Below are 13808 nucleotides of genomic sequence, written 5' to 3'. Positions count from 1 at the left end.
TTTGGCATTTATTCTCTTTATGAGTTGAACGTGATAGATGTTTTTTCAATTACTTTGGCTTAAACCAAGACAGCTGTCAACGTCGGTAATGCTGTTTTGATCATTCAGATCACCCAAATGGTCTCAGGCGCCATTACCTACAGAATATAGTTTGTTTGTCAATACGACCGCCTTAATAATAGTTGGTTGAAGATTCCAAATGTCTATTCAACATTCAGCAAATACAGCGAAAAAAGTCCAAGCATATGCGAAATTCGTCGTGGCAATGCGTGTAATTTAGATAGTACGTATGAAAACATGAAGCCTAGTTACGCACGTTACCACATGTCTTATCTATGTCATAAGTATTGTTTAGCACATTGCTTACGTATAGTGTAAGGCATGGGTTTCACGCCGAGCATCGTTCCAGCATGGGCATACATTGCATGCCTATAGCCGTTGTATTATTTGGTTCCGCTTTGTCTTGCTTGACGCCACGCTACAAAAATATCAAGCATCGGCCCCAGCTTCATGCATTGCTATGGACCTACAACGCTACGCCCACAGCATTTGAAGTTAGGTACGCAATGTTCACGGACTAGTTCATGCAAGAATTTTTAACATTACAAACTTTTCTTTGCGCTCTAGTACGCAGCCCGCACAACTTATGCTCTTTCAACAACAGTTTACTCCGAACACAGACAAAATTCGTGCAAGTGTCAGTCATTCTTGACCAACTTGACCAACTCGTGTTATTCCGGGACAAACCAAATGGCAACTCGTATTGGCGTAGGAACATCAGAACTACTGGTAATAGTTGAGTTGAGTTGGGCTTTATGTCAAATAGACATTATTCCAGCCATATAGTGACGAGATCAAGTTTGCATTTACTACCGTTCCAAGCCCATGGTCCAAAAAAGTTTCGCTTCAAAAGCATATATTTTCAGTTTACCACCGTTTAAAAAGAGCAAATGTCATAGCACCAATTACAAAAGCAAGGAATTCGTTATTCTCTTTACAAAACTACAATATATGACACAGATCAACTTCCCTCAAGTAATTTATGATCAGATGCCCGCTCACACGGGAAAACAGATTTTTCAGATCTGTCGCAACATAATGGCAGTTCCTTGCAATGGAAATGTCCATACAGTCCAGCAAAAATATGCCCATGCAACACTTATATACACCACTCCTTACCTCCCTTTGTTTATATAACAATCTACATCTGCTATTGGCTTCCACCTACCTAAATAAACCTCATCTATTGTGTAAACAACTCACTATCTCCTCATCCCTCATCTGTTCTCAGCGCAAATCAGACTCTACAGATATATTTGCGATAACTGGTGCGTGTAACAGACGGCAGGGCTTTCACTTGGCTCTCACAAATGTGTTTTTCATTTCGATATACACCATATAGACTTTCTAACAGTTGCAAGGACATACAGAATAGAGTTGGTTACCTAAGCATATGGAATTCAAGGTATCTTTGTCTCAGAGAAATTGGTGTTTTAGGACCTTTTTCATTTTCATTTCGCAATATTCTATCAAGGCCATTGAACTTTTTGCACCTGTCTATTGTGTTTGAGTGAACTACACAAGCCAAGGCATGTGTTGTAACAGACCAGACAATACCCTCTTGAGGTTGGTGAACAATACACCCAAGCTGGACTATTTCCAACAACCATGGATACTGACTTAACCAGTTTACAGTCACTAATAGACAAGGATTCTCATCAGGAGTGAAGCAAGAGAAAGAAAAGAGACAAGCTTAAGAGAGGGACAAGGGCTGGGAGACGAAAGCAGAAGCGGATAAGTATTGTCACTGGCTACTGACCAGCACATGATTCAACCAATCGCAACACTGAACCAGTCAACTACTCAAATCTTATACATATTAAACCTCCTAGACTTTCTCCAACTGCGTGTCTTTTAAATGCTCAATATCAGCTTGCAACAAGTGTGTTGACACTGTGGACTTGGTATTGGATCACCACATAGATATGCTAGTACTCACTGAAACGTGGCTTAAACCTCGGGGAGATGAATCAATGATTGTGCAACTAACTCCACCTGGATACATAGTCAAACATCAGCCCAGTATTTCTCGTGGAGGTGGAGTAGCCATTTACCTTTAGGAGTAATTTTCACATTAAATTTCTGTAAGCTGCCTCCGAGGCGACATTTGAAGACAAATATTTCCAAACTATTCATGGAAAAACTGCTACCAATGTTTTGGCTTTGTATCGACCGTCACCGTCCAGGAGGAACATGTTAACGTTTTCAATGTTTCTTGAAGAATTCTCTAATTTACTGGATATGTTGTTCCTTCTAGGGGACTTTAATATCCATTTTGACAAGAAACGGAATAGTGACACAGTAACATGATAGAGCTCTTGCAATCGCACAACTGTCTTCAAATTGTAAATGATTCTACACACAAAAGTGGCCACATTCTTGACAAGGTAATTCGACGTGAAACTGACAAATTCATCACAGACGATCACGTGTCAGATCTGCAGCTACCTTGCCTCAGAGATCTGATGCAGGGTGGTTTCTCACTTCAGATGTGAAAACAGCAAAGGCTGAGAGGAGGAGTGCAGAACGACGATGGAGGAAATCACATCTTGAGGTACATCGTCAAATCTATTGTGCCGCTCGAAATAAAGTCACGCTTTTACTAAAGCTGTCAAAACAGGACTTCATAAACAAGAGCAAATCAGCCACTAAAGCGCTGTATGAAGTTATGTTCCACCTGTTGGGGAAAACAGCTTAACGCCTCACTCCCTGACATTGAATCTCCGTCCCAGATTGCTGAAGTTTTCTTCCTATTTCCAGAAGAAGATTGACGACATGCCGCTTCAGATAACTCTGGATCAGGCTGCATCTGACATAACGGATGAGGTGGTAGAACATGGACATGGTTGTTCTAATCAACTCGATTCTTTAAGTCCCTTTTCAACAGATAATGTATTGAAGATTATCAAGGCTTCCAAATCAACATCATGCATACTGTATCCAATTCCCACCAAAGTTGTGACCAGTAACATTGATATACTTTTCCCTGTCATCACAGGTATTGTGAATTGTAGTCTCCTGTGGATCCTGTGGATCCATGTCTGATTCTTATCGACATACAGTGGTAAAACCATTGCTTATAAAACCGGGACTAGATGTGGATGTTTTGAAACATTATAGGCCAGTCTCAAATCTTCCATTTATTTCCAAGGTTATAGAACGGGCTGTTCGAGATCTTTTGCCTCAAACATGACTCAGTCTGTTCTCATTGAGGGTCAACTGTCAAACCCAGTTCATCGTATTTGTGGCGTTCCACAAGGATCGGTCTTAGGACCGATTCTATTCACCCTTTATACCAAACAGTTTGGAGAAGTCATTGACCAGTAACAACTACCTCGTCAACAATACGCTGGTGACAACCAGCTGTCCACAGTCTTCAAGTCACAACCAGGAGAAGCAGCAGCTGCAGCTGAGTGTGTAACCTCATGTTGTGCCCGTATCAAGAGCTGGACTGATAACAGATTGAGACTGAATGACAATAGGATAGAGTGCATGCTATTTGGACCACGTTCAAGGTGCGAGCAGTCTGATCTACATGGTCTACAGATTGGGAGATGTTTCATTCCACTCTCCACAGAAGTCAGGGACTTGAGAGTCATCGTGAATAGCGAACTATCGATGTCCAAACATGTCACGTATATTGCAAAAGTCTGCTCAAATCAACTTTGCATTATTGGCAATATACGTAAATTCCTATGCCAAGTTTCTGCGACTGTGATCTCGAGAATCGATAACTGCAATTGACTGCTCACCAACGCTCCAAAGTCGGCCATAAACAAACCCCAACGCATTCAGAATACGGCTGCCAGGATCGTGTCTTGCTCCAGGAAGTATGATCACATAACCCCAATCCTTCGTACCCTCCACTGGCTTCCGGTACAACAAACGATAAGCTGTAAGACCCTGTGCTTCGTGTACCAATGTCTGACGGGGAATCCTCCCGAATATCTCCGTGACTGTATCGTACCACACATCCCGGCTCGATCTTTGAGATCAGAGTAAAACATTTCCTGACTATCCCAGTTACCAAAACAGTTTCCTTTAGGCAGAGATCCTTTTCATGTGCAGCTGCGACTGAGTGGAATCAGTTACCAACATACATTAAAGACTGTGACACTTTCTATCTGTTTAAATCCAGACTCAAAACATATCTATATAAGCAAGCATTCTGTGATGAGTCAAGTCAGTGAACCCTTGGACTGTGAGCTTAGAGCATGAAATATTCATGGAGTCATGCGCAATATAACTGAACTAGTACCGTGTTGATTTCAGGTCCATTGGTATACTTCCGGGCAAAGCTGCCTAGGGACTCTACTTACGGACTTCGCAGTACCATCGTATTTAGCCAAGTGGAGGCAAACTATGGTTCAGGGTATAACCCTCATTCCGGGGTTTTCCATGCTCCAGTTGCAGGTGTTGTACCAACAATTTCCTCAATCTGAATGAGTCAGCCCTAAGCGCACATATAAGACATATTCTTATTGGCCCTCATAATTATTAGCTTGGGGGTAATATCAACAGATATCCACATGCAGACTGACCATTAATCCTTTCTGATAGATACTTGTGCAATTTTCCAGTCGTATCAAAATAAATTTGAACACTGACGTATGAATTCAAAAGTTCTGTCCCCGAAAACTATTAGTAAAATTTCAACGGCGAACTACAACTTATGCCATGTACATGTATTTCGGTAGGTCACTATCTGATGAAATGCCAGCTTGAAACAACTAACCACGGCACTTCTGAGTTCATCCTGGAGAAACAGGGATCGGCACAGTCGGTGCTGACCATTCAGCACTTTTACAGCTCCAAGACTATGAGTGTTATCATTCATCTGAACTTGGGAGACCACGTTCTTGTGAGAAAGGTGTTTGACGACAAAAACGCCCCACTGAGAGGTGGTGTGTGGTCTCAGTTCTCTGGATATCTGCTACGGAAAGACTGAATCAAGTGTCCAGAATCACATGTCTTCAGAAAAACCAAGATGTTAATGAATTGTCATGTTGATTCTTTCATGACGCAGACATGTTAAACGTTTGAAATAAACTTTACTGTTCACTGCTATTTGGCATTTATTCTCTTTATGAGTTGAACGTGATAGATGTTTTTTCAATTACTTTGGCTTAAACCAAGACAGCTGTCAACGTCGGTAATGCTGTTTTGATCATTCAGATCACCCAAATGGTCTCAGGCGCCATTACCTACAGAATATAGTTTGTTTGTCAATACGACCGCCTTAATAATAGTTGGTTGAAGATTCCAAATGTCTATTCAACATTCAGCAAATACAGCGAAAAAAGTCCAAGCATATGCGAAATTCGTCGTGGCAATGCGTGTAATTTAGATAGTACGTATGAAAACATGAAGCCTAGTTACGCACGTTACCACATGTCTTATCTATGTCATAAGTATTGTTTAGCACATTGCTTACGTATAGTGTAAGGCATGGGTTTCACGCCGAGCATCGTTCCAGCATGGGCATACATTGCATGCCTATAGCCGTTGTATTATTTGGTTCCGCTTTGTCTTGCTTGACGCCACGCTACAAAAATATCAAGCATCGGCCCCAGCTTCATGCATTGCTATGGACCTACAACGCTACGCCCACAGCATTTGAAGTTAGGTACGCAATGTTCACGGACTAGTTCATGCAAGAATTTTTAACATTACAAACTTTTCTTTGCGCTCTAGTACGCAGCCCGCACAACTTATGCTCTTTCAACAACAGTTTACTCCGAACACAGACAAAATTCGTGCAAGTGTCAGTCATTCTTGACCAACTTGACCAACTCGTGTTATTCCGGGACAAACCAAATGGCAACTCGTATTGGCGTAGGAACATCAGAACTACTGGTAATAGTTGAGTTGAGTTGGGCTTTATGTCAAATAGACATTATTCCAGCCATATAGTGACGAGATCAAGTTTGCATTTACTACCGTTCCAAGCCCATGGTCCAAAAAAGTTTCGCTTCAAAAGCATATATTTTCAGTTTACCACCGTTTAAAAAGAGCAAATGTCATAGCACCAATTACAAAAGCAAGGAATTCGTTATTCTCTTTACAAAACTACAATATATGACACAGATCAACTTCCCTCAAGTAATTTATGATCAGATGCCCGCTCACACGGGAAAACAGATTTTTCAGATCTGTCGCAACATAATGGCAGTTCCTTGCAATGGAAATGTCCATACAGTCCAGCAAAAATATGCTTGATGGTGAGCACGTCACTGCAAGACACACGCATGGGAGGTCCATCCCCATCCGTTTTCAACCGAGAGTCATGAGTAAAACGGCTGTGGCCAATGCGACATCGTCGTAAAACTACTTCATCACGTCTTGACTGACATCCAATGTAGGTATAACCAATTGTTGGCTGCAGTTCACGAAGTTTATTTCTTCCTACCTGGGTGTCCCACCTTTTTCGCATGAGGTCCAGAGTATGACCTTTGATAGTGGGTTCGAAGTCACTGTACGGGATCAGCAGTGGAGATGAGGGCTTGTCAAGAGCTGCTTTAGCTGCCGCATCAGCCTTTGTCTTACCTCCTTTACCAACGTGACCTCGCAACCGGCATAGTACGATGTCACATTGAACGTTTGCAAGTCACTTAACGCAGTTAGAGACAGAGTTATAATATATAACATTTGATTAAATGCCATTTTTTATACTTAACTCACTTGAGTGGCGCTTACTCAATTTCTCTCATAACACAGTCCCTACACAAAGTAGGGACGCGAGGTCAACATATGAGCGGTAGGTCACCCAGGTCTCGTGATGACCTATGCACGTCATTCCCTTACCCTGCGAGGCAGGCAATGAAACCCTCAGGAGGGGAGGCTGGCCGGGAACTCACGGCAGTTGGCTTTCTCCCAGGTAAGTAATAAAAATGTTATATTTTTTACATACTTATCAGGTAAGAAAGCCAACATTGTCCAGAATAGCACAGGGGCGGAGGACGCGAGATCTTGCCTGTGCATGTCCACGTAAAGAAGACCCAAGAAACCCTGAGGGGAGCTAAAGAAGACGGGAGCGGACGACAACCCCGGAAGGGAAACCCAACACGATAAAAGACAACTCAACACCAAAGGCATGGAGAGAAGCAATGGAATTGTTTTTTGAGACAAAAAAGGTGGGGACCTTTCGAGAGGCAATGAAAGGTAGGGCTCCTAAGGAGGAGGAGCACCGCGCCGATTCAAAGGGTGAGGAGCCCCTGTTCTTTGCTGGGCAAAGGCCTGGGGCCCTAGTCTACAAATGCCCGCCATATCTTCGTGGTTGGCGAACACCAAGCCAGACTTCCAGAAGCAGTCCGCCATGATGACCACACCCACAACGTTGCGGTGATAAGCCATGGTGGCCGAGACGGCCCTAATATCTCGTGTGGTTGGTCCGAGCAGGAAGTGGCCTGTCCTGACCCTTTCTAGGCCTCTATGATGGCTGATCGAGGTAGAGCTCAAGAGCTTTCCTATCAATCTCCCTTTTACTCCTCTGGGAGTTGGAGAGGAAGAGCCTCTGCAGCCCCTGTCTGAGGGAGCGGGTGCAGTCGGTGTATACCCAGAAAGCCCTGACGGAGCAGAGAGAGAGAGAGAGAGAGAGAGCTCTCCATCCTACGCAGTTTTTACCCTAAAGAAGGGATGCGGAAGGTACATCCCAGTTCGCCCGTCTGTTGGTTCTTGCAGACGAAGTCGGGGGCTAGACCCAGGGACACAGACCCTCCGTCTGCTTCCTCGAATCTCAGGAGGTCTGCCCGAAGAGCGTGAAGCTCCGATATTCGGGCAGCCGAGGCCATGGCCACTAGAAAGGTGGTTTTGACAGTGAGGCGGAGGAGGGGAACTTCTTCCAGGAGCTCATAAAAATCTGACTTGAGGTGGTCAACGACCACCGCCATATCCCGCTCAGGAGCCCTCGGCATGTCAGAAAGATTTGATCAGTTCCATCAGTACCAAAATGTCCAGTCCCGGCAACCTCTTCCTTACAACGGACATGATGGCTGCCAGATTGGTATTAATGGACGAGGCCTTTGGCTCTCTGGCGTTGCGCAGGTGGACCAGATAGTCAGCTATCTAGTTCAGAGTGTCAGCATCCTCCTCAATGATGTGGTCCGCACAGAAGGAGGAAAAGGAGTCCCACTGGAAGTCGTAGAGCTTCTGAGTGGTTTTCCTCTGTGAGGCAGCCAAGGCGCATGCTACTCACTTGGAGTATCCGCTCTTCCTGAGCCAAGTGTGCAGATCAAATACCTGAGGGTTTTCGTGAACCTGGCCACTTGGCTTGCTTAGGAGTTGGTCCCTCTGGACAGGTATCCGAACAGGCTCCTGCAGACAGGGTCTGTGAAAGGGAACGAACCAGGGTCGAGAGGGCCACATGGGAGCCACCAGAAGCAGGTGGACTTGGTGGTCTGAAGCTTGGCCACTACCTGCGCTAGAATCGCTGGGGAGGGAAAGCATAAGCGTCCATCCCTTCCCACTCTAACGATAGTGCATTGAGGACCCAGGCCGCTGTGCCCGGCACTGGGGATACATAGATCGGGAGCTGGCAGTTCAGCCTGGAGACAGAGGGACTAAAACAACCACGGGTTCAGTTGCCAGTCGATTGAAGGAGCCGCATACGGTTGGGAGAGGGCATCTGCCAGGACGTTCTTGGATCCTAGGATGTGAACCGCATGGATGCTGTCTGCCAGTTCGAACAGGTGGAGTGTCAGGTCTAGGAGAGGAGTGGTTCTGGTGGAACCTTGACAGTTGATCGTCCAGGCTGCGACCGAACTGTCCATGTGAACCAGTAAGATCTGGCGCGTGAGGGGAATGGACCAGTGGAGGATGGCAAGCCGGATGGTATCCAACTCCATCCTTCTGGTCCGACCCCAATCCTTAGGTGGAGGCGTCCACGAACAGGTGACTGGTCGGGGGAACTTCTCTGAGCACGTTGTCGTCCACCTGTCACCAGGCGACGTGGGACACTTATTGGGTGAAGACAGTGGGCCTCCCTGACGTGCTCGTTGAGGAACACCTGAGGGGGTCAGAGGATCAGCCGTCCCCTGACGGTCAGGTCCTGGACTGACGTCATGAGGCCCAGTATCCGCTGCCACTGCTTGAGGGATGGCTGCCAGATGTTTATGCTTATGCTTATTCGAACCCATAAAGATCCGGGTTAGAACTGGTCTTCATCGTAGAAGACGACTAACGGGATCGAGTGGTTAGGCTCGCTGACTTTGTTGACACGTAATCGTATCCCAATTGCTTAGATCGATACTCATGGTGTTGATCATTGGATTGTCTGGTCCAGACTCGATTATTTACAGACAGCCGCCATGTGACTTGAATATTGCCATTGCCATGTCAGCAATCTGTAAATAATGGAGTGTGGACCAGACAATCCAGTGATCATAAGCATGAGCATAGATCAGCTGGTAACCGTAGACATGTGTCAACCAAGTCTGCGAGCCTGACCAGCCGGTCCCGTTAGTCAACTCTTACAACAAGCACAATCGCCTTTAGTGGCAAGCATAAATTATCATTTAAATAGTTAATATTTACCTCAGGGACGGGTGCAAAACTTTCCGAGAAGAGGATGTTTGTGAACGTTACTGAACTGATAACAAGCTTTTCCTGAGTGTTTTAATCCTCGTCGACTCTCTATCTGGGACAACACTAGGCAACAGTCTCTGTGAGTGATAATATTCACATAATATTCAGAAAGGAATGTGTGACTCTGTGATAATGCCCACATAACGCAGTATGTAAGGTGAGCTACAAATCACGTCTCGTATGTGCGGCCCTTAAAGCTCACAATTAAGATGAAGAGTCATTAGCGGGCGGAGCTTATGTTGCCATAAACTCCGCCCACTAATGACTGTTCATGCTCATTGTGGACCATTGTGGGTTTAAGGACACAACATATATGACAGTGGTGTCGTGAATTGATTTGTCTGTTGCTGTCAAAATGAAGCTCTTTTTATACGTATTCCTTTGCGTGGTGGCGAGTTCGTGGATACAGTTCACGGTGCAGGCGAGAGGTATGTTATGACTGTTAAAACCTGCTTATTTACTGATGATAAAACTTACAGTGACTGTGATTTGTGGGGTGGGGTATGTACAGTAGACTACCTTTATCTAGAACGTGCTCATTATGAATTGAATTATGCATGTATACCCAGAATAAAAAGTTAAGCAGCCTGTTTCAAAACTAGGATGTGATGCTGTGGAAATGTTCGGCTAAAATGATTGGGGGGACCAATCCATATTTAGAGGAGGTTCATCTAGTGACTGATTTAGGGATGTCATAATCATTTGTAAGGGAAATAGTGTTAAAGATAGAATGTTTCTGCATTTTAAAGCAATTGACTATTCCTATATTGCTTATATAACACTACTGAACTTTAGTTTTACTTGTGAGAAATGACAATCATATGATCATATCATTTCTGATTTTCACTTTTCAAAACAAGGTTATTTGTTTGAGGAAAACAAAATGCCTGTTTTCCAAAAGCGCTCACATCCTGTTTACAGTAAAACATCATTTCAATAATGGTTTTGTTTCTAAACTGAAAAGTACTAAACCAAATTATTATAGTTGGTTGGGTTTTTTGTGAAAGATTTTCTATCACACAACCTATATTGGCAAAATTACTGGATGGCGCTCAACATTTTATTGTAAGTATATATTTCTTAATTGAAAAATTGAATACACGTGCAATGATGTTCATTTCTGCTATGAATTAGAAGGATTTTAATTGTACTTCTCTCGCTTTTTCTTTTCCTCATGGATCTTCTTCTTTAATAGATCTCCGATGTCAGTCTCAGAAAAGTGTGTAGACTTAAGTAATCTATTTCCAGCATGTCCCGATCTGTCCGAGTAACCATACAAAACCACGTTCATGCAGAGTTGTAGAAATACATTGCTTCTTGCACGCGAGAAATGTGCGCTTGAGAAGAAAGGAATTCTAAGTAATATGTTAATATACATCTACTACAAACATAACGTATGAGAACACATTAAAATTTGATAGTCATATATAAGTTCAAATGCGGTGTGGCCATTTATACGTGATAAGTCCTTCAGTATCGTGTTGATTTCAGATCCACTAGTATACTTCCGGGCAATGCTGCCTAGTGACACTACATACGGACTTCGCAGTACCATCGTATTTAGCCAAGTGGAGGCCAACTATGGTTCAGGGTATAACCCTTCATCCGGGGTTTTCCATGCTCCATTTGCAGGTGTTGTACCAACTTCAGTATCATATTTGTATCAATGAGCTTGTTCTTACGTGCCATCGTGATTGATACCTGAACAGCGATTGTAAAATCTGGCATAAAATCTAGGAAGTCCTTAAAAAACGGCACCTAAAGAATTTTTAGATATAATTTTTGTTGTTATGTTGGTTTAAAAAAAAATAAAAATACAGAGTTAAAAAACAACAACTTTGGATCGAAAGAATTCCTTCTATCTGTATGAATTAGCCCTAAGCGCACTGAGTAAAATGTCACTGGAGAACACATTTCTACTGGCCACCGTAATTATTAGCTTGGGGTAAATATCAACAGATATCCACATGCAGACTGACCATTAATCCTTTCTGTCGTAGTAAAACTTTAACTTTCGAGTCGTAGTAAAACCAAGATTTAACACTCACGTATGAACTCAGAAGTTCTGTCCCCGAAAACTGTTAGTAAAATATCAACGGTGTACTAGTATATATTTAGGGGCGAACTACAATTTATGCAATGTATTTCGGTAGGTCACTATCTGATGAAATGCCAGCTTGAAACAACGAACCACGGCACTTCTGAGTTCATCCTGGAGAAACAGGGATCGGCACAGTCGGTCTTGACCATTCAACACTTTTACAGCTCCAAGACTATGAGTGTTATCATTCATCTGAACTTGGGAGACCACGTTCTTGTGAGAAAGACGTATGACAGGTCTAACGCCCCACTGAGAGGTGGTGTATGGTCTCAGTTCTCTGGATATCTGCTGCGGAAAGACTGAATCACTTGTCCAGAATAACATGTCGTCACAGTAACCAAAATATTAATAAATTGTCATTTTGAATCTTTCATGACGCAGTCATGTTGAACTGGACGGCTATTTGGCACCTATTCTCTTTATGATACACTCGAAGTTAAGTTAAACGTGTTAGAGTTGTTGTTTTTTATATAAAAACATGCTGAATCTGCACTATTCGTCAGACTGGGCACAACTCCTGTATAGTATCGACCTCTGGACCAAGTTGCGTTGCTCCAGCTTGCTGTCCTCCAGCAATACCCGTTTGACAAAGATCTGGAGGAGACCAGGGACCCGTTTCACAAAACTCACGTACGCATACGATCAAGTAAGTTTTCTCGTAGCCATTGTACCTCCATTGCTGTAACACAAGAGCTACGATTGCTACGAGAAAAGTTACACGATCTTAGGCTTATGAGAGCTTTGTGAAACGGGGCCCAGGACAACAGATAGGAGAAGCCCCAGGAGATTCCAGACCAGACTAGGGATGACAGAGAAAGTGGGGAGGCTGTACGGACATTACACATGACTAATAGAGAAGATCTGAGGACGTCGTCTTTCTTCAGCTACCATAGGATGGAGTCTGCCATGTTTGATGACCCCTTGCAGAATACAGAAACAAGACTTACAATTATGTACAGCATTCAGTTTGTGAGACGTACCAAATGATAGCTGGCTGTTACATTCACTTTACATGCTCAACTACACTTTTTGTTTTTGTATATTTCCTCTCAATGAGTTTACGGAAAACACCAATCGTCTTTACAAAAAAGGACAACAGCGGCTGTATTTCTTCCGTCAGTTTAGGAAGTTTTCCATCGACAAAACTAATGCGAGCCTTTTACCAAACCTTTATCCAAAGTATTTTAACTTATAACTTTATATGCTGGTATGGAAGCCTGTCGGCGCAAAACAAAAACAAACTTTTCAAAATTGTTAATACCAGCAAAATATCTGGAATTCCCTTAGAATCTCTTAGTGTAGTTTTCGAACGGCAAGTACTTAAAAAGTGAAAAAAAAATTATGAATGATTCCGACCATTGCCTACATTACAAATTTGAATTTTTGCCTTCTGGACGTCGTCTCCGCTTGCCGTTATTCAAATCCAAGCGTGCCCGTCAGTCTTTCATACCAACTAGTATCAAATTTTACAACGAGCAGGCCTCATAAAGTTTTTCTTCTAACGTTGTTTCCACACTTATGTACTGGGTGTATTTAAAAAATTCATTTCTTATCTATATAGATGTGTATTGTCGTTTGTCTGTGTTCCTACCTAATTGTTATTTTTATTTATAATCTGTTAACTTATACAATGTGCAACAAATTTCCCTCGGTATAATAATCTCTTATCTTGACTTTCTTATGTTAGAATACGTACATGTGTATCAATATAAATAAGCGTTATGTTAGAATACATGCATGTGTAGCAATATAAGCGAGAACGGGCGAATTCCTTTCAGTACTGGCCTGTTCAAATGACATAGAGTCCTAGTCAAATGTCGAAGGCAGGATTTGGGTATTTAAGCATAGGGGATGCTTGCAAGTGTTTTCAATGTACTGTCGTTCTCAAGAACTGGGAGGTAGATGGTCATCCTGGGGTCAATCATGAAAAATGTTCTCCAGACTGTCCGTGAGTGAGTGAATGAGTTTAGTTTTACACCACACTCAGAAATAGTCAAGCTATATGACGGCGGTCTGTAAATAATCGAGTCTGGACCAGACAATCCAGTGATCAACAACATGAGCA

The 13808-nt window shown here is 43.1% G+C and overlaps 1 long non-coding RNA gene across 1 annotated transcript; it reads left to right on the top strand.

Annotated features, from left to right (window-relative positions):
• The first annotated feature begins 9844 nt into the window (after positions 1-9844).
• Positions 9845-13508, top strand: LOC137298558 (uncharacterized). The gene is made up of 3 exons (XR_010957756.1): positions 9845-10070; positions 11134-11274; positions 11796-13508. It is a non-coding gene; the product is annotated as an uncharacterized lncRNA (long non-coding RNA).
• Positions 13509-13808: the final 300 nt, after the last annotated feature.

This window comes from Haliotis asinina, chromosome 10 (genome assembly GCF_037392515.1).
Source record: "Haliotis asinina isolate JCU_RB_2024 chromosome 10, JCU_Hal_asi_v2, whole genome shotgun sequence".
NCBI classification, from domain to species: Eukaryota; Metazoa; Mollusca; class Gastropoda; order Lepetellida; family Haliotidae; genus Haliotis; species Haliotis asinina.
Note: the sequence above shows the minus strand (reverse complement) of the source record. Positions and strands in the feature narration are given on the sequence as shown.